At 51.9% G+C, this 9,371-nt stretch overlaps 1 protein-coding gene across 2 annotated transcripts in view; it reads right to left on the minus strand.

Moving 5' to 3' along the window:
• Positions 1-9,151, minus strand: part of ANXA6 (annexin A6) — a 54,854-nt gene extending 45,703 nt beyond the window's left edge. For both annotated transcript variants that reach the window (XM_036846889.1, XM_036846888.1), the window contains exon 1: positions 9,006-9,151. The gene's annotated coding sequence lies outside the window, so the exon portion shown is untranslated. The remainder of the gene's footprint in view (positions 1-9,005) is intronic.
• Between the last annotated feature and the right edge of the window lie 220 nt (positions 9,152-9,371).

Raw genomic sequence — 9,371 nt, forward strand, 5'->3', positions numbered from 1 at the left:
TAAATAATTTGCCCAAGATCATACAGCTTAAAACTGAATTCACTACATATGAAATAAACAACAAGGACCTACTGCATAGCACAGGGAATTACATTCAATATCTTGTGATAACATATAACGGAAAAGAATCTGAAAAAGCTGAATCACTCTGCTGTACACCTGAAACTAACACAACATTGTAAATCAACTACACTTAAATTTAAAAAAGACCCTGAATTCAACAAAGTCTAGATCCCAGGGTCCATGCCATCTGCACCACGCAGGCTCTCTTTCCAAGTCACCAAGAACAGTTCCAGAATTCAGGGCTTAACAGTCTGTAGATGGGCACCCTCAAGGGGCTCTGGGTCACCTGTTGCAAATATCTGACAGGCTATGGTTTCTTTAGCATCTACTTCTATTAGGCACTGATCTAGCCACTGAGGATATATCAGTAAATAAAAGAGACTTTCTAAAACATGTGCTTTTCTGGAGCTTCCTCTATAATGGGGAAGAATAACAAACATATGATAAAAACTAAGGAGAAAAGATGAAGCTTGGTTGGGAGAGTGACAAGGGGTGTGATCTCAGGTGGAGTGGCCAGAGGCCTCCTGAACCTCCTGAGCTCAGTGTGGCTGATATGGCAGCAGGGAGTGGGGTGGGGACATTGGTAAGATGCGGCATCAAGGGACCAGTGCCTAAGGCCACTGTAAAGACTTGGGTTTTTCTCTGATGGGACAGATCATGGGTGAGGGTGGGGAACTGAACAAACAGGACACACGACCTCACTGAACGGGGTGTCAGGACACAGGGTCTGCAGTGAAGGAATAAGAAACAAAGATATCTAAAAAGAAATGTATAAAGGGACGTTACTGCTTTGGAAAGGGGAAGAGAAGGGGGAGTGGGTGGGCTACTGAGTGCTCTCTGCAGGAGGGCGGAGACGGAAGAGCCACAATCTTCTTGGGATAAGAGGAGAAGGAAGGACCAGTGCTGTCCATTGTAGTCAGGACTGCACAATTTGATCTTTTTTTTTTTTTTAATTTTATTTTTGGCTGTGTTGTGCCTTCGTTGCTGCACGCGGGCTTTTCTCTGGATGCGGCGAGCAGGGGCTACTCTTCATTGTGGTGCACAGGCTTCTCACTGCAGTGGCTTCTCTTGTTGCAGAGCACGGGCTCTAGCCGCACGGGCTTCAGTAGTTGTGGCACACAGGCTCAGTAGTTGTGGCTCGCGGGCTCTAGAGCACAGGCTCAGTAGTCGTGGCACACAGGCTTAGTTGCTCCGCGGCATGTGGGATCTTCCCAGACCAGGGCTCGAACCCGTGTCTCCTGCATTGGTGGGCGGATTCTTAACCACTGCGCCACCAGGGAAGCCCAATTTGATCTTTTTCAACCATGTCTACGTATTACTTTTTTAAAGTAAAAATAACAAACTCTATCATACTTATATCCAGTAAGAGCTACAAGGACCTGAACCAGAACAGAGGGTAGAAACAAAGGAGATGCGTAACCTCAATGTTCTCCAGTTCTTCACATACCATCACCCCTACCCCACCCCGCCAAAAAAAAAAAAACACTGAGGGGAAATCAGCCCCTGATCTCAGCCCATAATCCTGCTCTCACTCTGGGGCCACAGGAGACGTGTGACACAGCAGGGAGAACATAGGTTTGGAGTCAGACAGACAGACCTGGATTCAAGTCCGTTTTGTCACTTACTAGCTATGTGACCTTGGGCACATTGCTCATCTCTGAATTCAAGGTTATCGTAAGTACAGAATTGGGGCTTTCCCCTTCCTGCCTTGGAGAGTTGGAGGATGAGACCCATCTTATGTCAAGGCCAGGCAGAGATGTGTTCTCCGTAAACGGTGGCATTCCGTGTGCTAGGGGGACTTTCTGAGGACAGGGCTTTGTCATGTTTACCCATGTGTCCCCACTGCCTGCATACAAGTCCCCCAAACTACAGTCAGCAGACAGACGTGACATGCTGGGCTTGGGAGTAAAGAGCAGAGGGCAGTGATCTGCCTGTAACCGCGGCGAGCTGACAGCAGAGCTTGCGGAAACCCTGCTGTTTCCCTGACAACCAGGGGCCCTTTGGTACAAACTTGAGCTCTCCTCAGGAAATAGAAACTCCCCCGAGGGGGAGCGCGGGAACCCACATCTACCCTAGGGTCTGGCCAGGAGCCAGCTCTGGGTTTCCCCAGCTCTGGGGGATGGTGTGGGCGAAAGGTGAGGGAGCTGCAAGGGCAGCAGACAAAAAGGGACTGCATGAGGCCCAGGAAGTCAGCTGAGGCCCGTCACCTGCACCTCCAGCCTCGATGCATTTTCCTTTGGCCTTGTTGCTGGAAACTTCAGCTGCTGGCGGCAGCCCAGGCCCATCTGGACGGCTCAGAGGAGGGGCCTCCGAGTCTTTGGGAAAATACTCTCAGCTCTGAGAGCAGTTTATATGTGCCTCTTGTGAGTGCACGTCTTGTGTATACATGGAAAGCAAACTTCCAGAACTAGATGTTCTGATTGCAGTTCAGGGGGCCCAAGCTCCCAGAGCCCCTCCTCTGAGGCTTCAGGGAAGCTCTGGAGGCAATCACAGAGGCGCCATCTACCCCGGCTTTATGAGGGGCTCTGGTCCCTCCCAGGGCGACCCAGACCACACTTCTCAGGTTGCCTGAACAAATGTTTTATATCCAGTGTTTCAGAACCCCAGAGGGCCCTTAACAATCCATCACTTCCAAGCCCCTCACTTTCTAGATGAAGTAAAGGCATCTCAGGGAGGATGAGTGACTTGCCAGGCCCAGACAATGGCTGACATCCCTGCATCCCACCCCCGGGTAATAACAGGGACGTTAGGAAGAGGCCAAAGGAAAAGACCCAGGTTCTGGTTCCCAGCCTGCCCCTCTGTAACCTCAGACAAGCCAGGTTGTCTCTCTAGACCTCAGTTTCTTCATCTGCAAAATGTGGATAATATCACTCCCTCTCTGGGAAAACCCAGAGTGGATGTGAGAGGCTTTTGTAGATATCAACCAGGGATTTTCACAGCAAAATCTCAGAATATCGGTCCTAGGAGAGTTCTCCCCCAAGGCCACAGGACTCCTCTCTGTCCCCACCCCACCCCCAAGAGGCAAGTTTCACCATCTTGGTTGAAACAGCTTCTCAAGACTGGCAGGTATGGCCACTATACACCAGTGCCTCTCTCCTCTCAGGAACCCTGAATCTCTTTGGACCTGGATTTCCATGAAGGCTCATGATGGCAAATCATTCCAGAAACCCATTTGCCAGAAACCCATTCAAGGATAGAGCTGCCTGGTGGCCTTGTGGCCACCTCCTGCCTTAGTCCTTTAGGCTGCAAGCAATCAGGACTCGCTCCAGAAGGAACACTCTGGGGTAGAGAATACCAGGGCTGGCTCAACCACCACTGCCTAACTATAGCATTGGGGAAACCGAGAGCCAGACAGAAGGTCTTGTCCAAGTCCTGCAAAAGGACTGAGTCACAGCTCGGCTCCCCACCAATTAGTAATTTTGTAAGTTACCTAAATATGAATCTCAATTTCCACATCTACAAGATGCATACGAAGTCCCAAACATTTACAAAGGAGTCAGGGTGGCACTGTAATAAAGAATGCGGGCTTTGCAGTCATGGCCTGAGTTCAAATCCTGACTGCTCATGACCTTGGGTGAGTTACATCATTTCTGACTCGGTTTCTTCATCTCAGAAATGATAATCTCATACGGTTTTTGTGAAGATTCAATGAAGTAAGGCAGGTAAAATACTTAGCGTGGTCAGGTTCAGAGTAAATGTTTAATAAGTGGTAGCTTCTGTTATCACAATCACCGTTATTAGAGCCGTGGTCTCCAAAGTGGGGTACTGGGCACAACGATCCATTGGGGTGCAGAATGAGAATATTACAACTTTCTAAATTGATCGTGTCCTTTCATGTTCCATTGTTGATGTTTGCTATACATATATAAAAAAGATGCATATTAGGGTTGATAGAAGTACACAATCAAGAGTTTGGACTCGGGACTTCCCTGGTGGTACAGGGGTTAAGACTCTGCACTCCCAATGCAGGGGCCCCGGGTTCGATCCCTGGTCAGGGAACTAGATCCCACATGCATGCCGCAACTAAGAGTTCACATGATGCAACTAAGGAGCCCGCCTGCTGCAACCAAAAAAAAAAAAAAAAAAGTTTGGACTCGATGGAATGAAGCAGAGGAAGGAGAAGAAAGAGGGGAGAAGAAACACCGGCATAAGAAAAAGCATTTCTGTTCTCAAAACGTAGCCTGTGGGCTTTGGTGGAATAGAGTGTACTTTTGAGAGGAGAGAGATGTTGAGTATTAGGGGGTGAGATCAGGTGTGGGGGGTAAGGGCAAATTGAGAAAAATTTTATAAATAACCTGGAAGATCATGCAAAAAAAAATCACCCAGACCTCTGCGCCCCAAGAGTGCCGGAGGGACTCTGCCCACTCATCTCCAACGGCCCCCCTTCGATGCAGGCCCTCTGAGCTCCGCACTCACAGCCCCTGACACCCTTCCTGATTTGTCTGCCCTCGCCTTCCTCCTCTTCACCCACTACCACACCCTCTCCCCCCTAAACCAGGAATCTCTTCCACTGGCATTTTCTAACCAGCCTTCTAGCATCAAAACCAGTGCCTTTTCAATTCTGGCTTTATTAATACCACCTAGGGAGTTTTTCGAACTTACCAACACATAAGGCCACCCCCAGAGATTCAACAGGCCAGGGATGAAGCCTGGGCTTTGGTAATTTTTGAAAACTTTCCTAGGTGATTCTGCTAACTTTTCTAGGAAGCCAGGAGGGATGTCTCCCACCTCTGAACCACAGTGTGACTCTAAAACCATCTACTCGTGAGTGGCTTGGGTCCACCATTGTGGATTTATCATTCCTCAATTAGATGGAGGCTGTTTGTCTCCAAGGTATTGTGAGAAAAAAAAAATCTGTAAAAATGCACGATAATCCTTAGAGACATGCTCATTCTGTCCTATCTGATAAAGGTTCAGTGGACTTCCCTTCCCTTCCCCCACCTCTGGTGGAAAAACAAGTTTGCCTCCATTTGTACATTCCTTTCAATATAGAGGCATCTGCTGATTCTCTTCTGAGCTGGTTCTAACATCTGCCTGGTCCAGTCACTGATTATTGAGTAGAATAAAATCTTTAGCACATGATCATTTTTATATCTGAGGGATGATTTTACCTTTTCTTTAAAATTATTGTATATGCTTCCTTAATGTACCCTTACTACTAAGTGTGGTTCATAAGGATTGTTGAGTGAAAGGTACTGAGTGGTTTTCATGCTTTCTTTAGTGACTCCCTTGAAAAATCACAGAATAAAAAGGAATCACCTTGCCTACTGGTTTTCAGACTCATTATACAGCCAGAAGAGGAAATAACTTGAGGGGTTAAGTAACTTGCCCAGCTCATAAAGAAAATTAGTGATTAAGCAGAGGCTCACTTTTCAAATCCTATTTATTGAGCGCCTCCTGCATGCCCATTGGCAGGAGTTGGGGGTAGAACAGACAATGAGACAGACGAATCTCCCACCCCAACGAAGCTGACAAATTTTTGTGCAGTGATCTGATAATTTTTTTGATCCTATACACCACCAGTAACAAAAGAAAAAAAATGATCATCCATCATGATAAACAAACATATACTTTTTTAAGCATAAGATTAAAAGCATATATAATAAGAAGTCTAACAGTTTCTTCCGGCATCCCAGAAAATCATCTTAGTGTCTCCCAGGTTGTATGTACCTCACTTTGGAGGCCCCTGGCCTACAAAATCTAGACCCTTCCCTTTCCCCTTTCCTGATGGCTCCTCCCCCAGTCTGCAGGGAGACACCAAAGACCAGCCCCTCCGCCCTCCAGGACCTGCCTTTAATGAAGCCAGAGTAAATGCCATTCCTGGCCCTGTGCCCAGGCACATCCCCCAGCTCAGGGCACTAGGGTTTCTTAGAGAGCAGAGTCTTTCCCTCTCCTGACCCAGAATCATTGATCCTCAGGCAGGACAAGGCCCCAGGATATGATCCAGGGGCCCCGGGTTTGGAGTTGGACTGGCCTGGGTTGGAATGCTCAGGTCACTTTTGTGAGAGACAGCAAAGCATAGACTGCCTGAGATCGGAGCCTGACCTGTTATTTAGGAGCTGTGTGGCCTTGGGCACGTACTTAACCTCAAATGTAAAATGGGGGATAAAAATTATGCTCACCTCAGAGGAGTTGTGGTGAGCGTGAAAAGAATTAAGACATATCTAGTGCTTAGAAGACGCCCTGGCACACAGGACACCCTATGTAAGTCTTAATATTCTTTCTACCCTAAACTTTTGAGGGCTGAGTTTCCACATCTGCAAAATGGGCATGGTAACAGCATCTAACATAGGGTTCAGCCAAGGCCTGGTAAGTTAGAAGCGTTCAATAAATAATAGAAGTGACTATTTTACTATTATTTACAAGGACACCCGTTTTGCAGATGAGGAACCTGAGGCTCGGGTCACCTGCTTTCTCAAGCACCACACCCTTCTGTGGCACCACACCACAGTAGCACCTGGTTCTCTGGGCAGGGCACTTTTTCACATCTCCCATCTTATAATCTCATGAGGGGGCTATCAACCTCATCCTCATTTTACAGGTAGGGGATCTGAGGCTCCAAGAACACAAGGACAGGCACTCCTCCTTAGCCAGTCTGGGGGTGGGGTGAGTGGGGAGGGTTCTCAACCCCAGGAGGAAAGGGAGTATGGCTGGATTCCAAACCAAGAAGTTTAAAAGGATGAAAAAAGGCACCCTCACCCAAGACTTCCTCTCCTCTTTTGAGAGGGAGGTAGAGGGACATGCTTGCTTGAAAATCAAGGTAGAGACCACATCCTGTGCTTTGTCCCCACCCAGGAAGCATCTTGGAGGGGTTGGGTGGGGTGAGGATGGTGACGCTACTGTACGTCCCTGGAAAATTCTAGAATGGCCATGAAGAAGAGCCAGGCAACTCCAACCCATTTTACCAGCTGGGTGCCCCAGGCACAGCTCTTGTCCCTCTAGAGAGGCAGGCACTAAGGCTCAGAGGGGTAGGCGTGTCCCCAGGGCTCCAGGTGGTAGTGGCAGGGCAGAGGCTGGGACCGGGTGTGGCTGGAGCCTGGTGGCCCAGGGCTCCCTCTGGTGCTGCAGTGCAGATGTTCCAGATGCTGGCGGCTACCCAACACTGCAGAGCTCCCCGACCCTGTCCCAGGAACAAGCCCAAGAGGCCAGGTCCCTGACTTCCCAGGGGCAGCCCCCTCCTCTGCACATTCACATCCACAGTCTGCCCCAGCAACAGCTGTGACCCTTACCCGGAAACCACAAATATTTTCTGTATCCCAGCAGCCTGCGCCTCGGGAACAAGGAGTGGAAGGCAAAGAAAGATGGGTGAGTGACTGTCACAGCTGCATAGGGGGATAGAGGCCTCTGCCCCACCCTACTCCCACAATCCTAAATCTTAGAACAGTTGAATCCTAGAACGCCAGCACTGCAAGGGGTCAGCCAGTTCAGCAGACTTTGCTACAGAATGGTAACTAAAGCACAGAGAAGGAAGGGGCTTGCCCAAGGACCCCTGGCACCTGGAACTGCGACCCAGCTTTCCACTGGCCCCTAGGCCAGTGCCCTCTGCCATGGCACAGGGCCTGCCAGCCAGAGGGGGCAGGGTCCATGGCAGCTGAAGCTGGGCAGTCATTCACCTCCAAAGGGAGGGCTAAGCAGGTCATGATATCCCATTTGGGTCAGTGGGGCGGGCGGTTTAAGGTGTGCTTTGGGTAGAGGGGAGGAAGGGGAAGTGAGGGAAAAGGGCGGACCGGGGAAACCAGAGTTCTTTTACAAACCCAGGAGCCGTATGTCCAAATTTGGTATTGTTGGGGAAGACCCACCAGAGTTTAGAGAAAAGGAGGGGGAGGGAGGAAGCAAAGGGTGGATCCTCCCAAACGACCCCCCCACCCCATCCCCTTGCACGGCCTAGCTGGGTAGGCCAGGCTTCCCAGGCCTGTAATCAAGACTTCCCAAACCTGTAATCATTCCTTGCAGCTGACAGATAAATCAATTTTCACAGCCATTGTTTCCTCTGAGAGGCTGGGTTTATCAGCTCTGGACTTGAGGAAGGAAACTGAGGCTCAGAAAGGGAAAGCTACGGATTCAAGGTCACACTGCACGTTGTTGGTGGAGCTGGGATTCCGACTCAGGGTATTTCACTCCCATGCTAGCATCTGCGGAGTCATCTGACGCCCCCAAGCTTTGGAAAGGCCGAAACTGGGCTGAGGGGGAGCAGGAAGAAGGGTGGGGCCTCTGGCCCATCACAAGGCCCCTGCAGCCCAGCTGGGAGTCTCCTTTAGAGGCGAGGAGTGGCCCCAAGAGGGCGGGAGGGTCCACTAGGGCCCTGAGGTGTGGCAAGCCAGTCCCCCATCAGTCTGCACACGAAGAGCCCTGCCCCAACGACCACCATTTCAGGAGCAGCCCAGGGTCGGACTCTTCATGCCCTCAGTCTTCGGCTTCAGCTACACCCTTCCCTGCGGGTCCGTCCTCCGTCCAGCTGCCTCCAGCCCCGGGCCTTCAGAGTCGCTTCAGTCCCGCAAAGCACGGCCAGCAGCTTGCGTGGCCCCGGCCCAGGTGCCCCCCGCCCCTCCACCACACCCTCTGCAGAGCCGGCCCTCCCTTCGCCTCCCCTCCCCTCGCCTCCCCTCACCTCCCCTCGCCTCCCTTCCCTTCCCCTCCCCTCCTTTCTCTTCTCTTCCCTTCCGCAGCCCGCCCGCCGTCCGCCTCCGCTTCCCCGCCTGCGGCAGTGGATTTGCTCCGCTGCGCTGCCCCAGACGCGCCCTGCCCGCGACCCACTCGGGTTCCCGCGCCCTCGGGTTCCCGGGCCCCGCGGCCCCCACATCCCGCGCCCCTCCCCGGGGCCGGCGGCAGGCGTCGGTCAGCGATGACTGGGCATTTATGGCTCGCCCCCCGCACCCCTGCAGCCCGCCGGAAGGGGTCGGAGTCCACTGGAGCGATCCCATCTCCTACCTCAACCTACTCACCGCGCGGCGGAAGCCTCCTGTAGCGGACAGACAGACGAGCAGGCGGACGCGCGGACGCGGTGCTCGCTGGGTCAGAGCCTGTTAGCAGCAGCAGCCGCAGCGCAGGGGCGGGCCGGGAGGACAGTCCTCGGCTCCCGGGCCGGACACGTGGCGAGCGGGGCCCAATCGGGCTCGTCCCGCCTCCCCCCGTCCCCCCTCCCCCTGTCCCCCCTCCTCCCCCTCCCCCCCACCCCCCAAGTCATTCGCTCCTGGAATCTTAGAATGTCACCAACCGGGAGGGGCCTCGCCAGGATAAACTCCGTCTGTGCTCAGACCCCAGACCTGCGACCTGAAGAGGGGAGGAGGATTTGGCCAAGGTCACTCGGC

The sequence above is a fragment of the Balaenoptera musculus genome, chromosome 3 (assembly GCF_009873245.2).
Source record: "Balaenoptera musculus isolate JJ_BM4_2016_0621 chromosome 3, mBalMus1.pri.v3, whole genome shotgun sequence".
Lineage (NCBI taxonomy): Eukaryota > Metazoa > Chordata > Mammalia > Artiodactyla > Balaenopteridae > Balaenoptera > Balaenoptera musculus.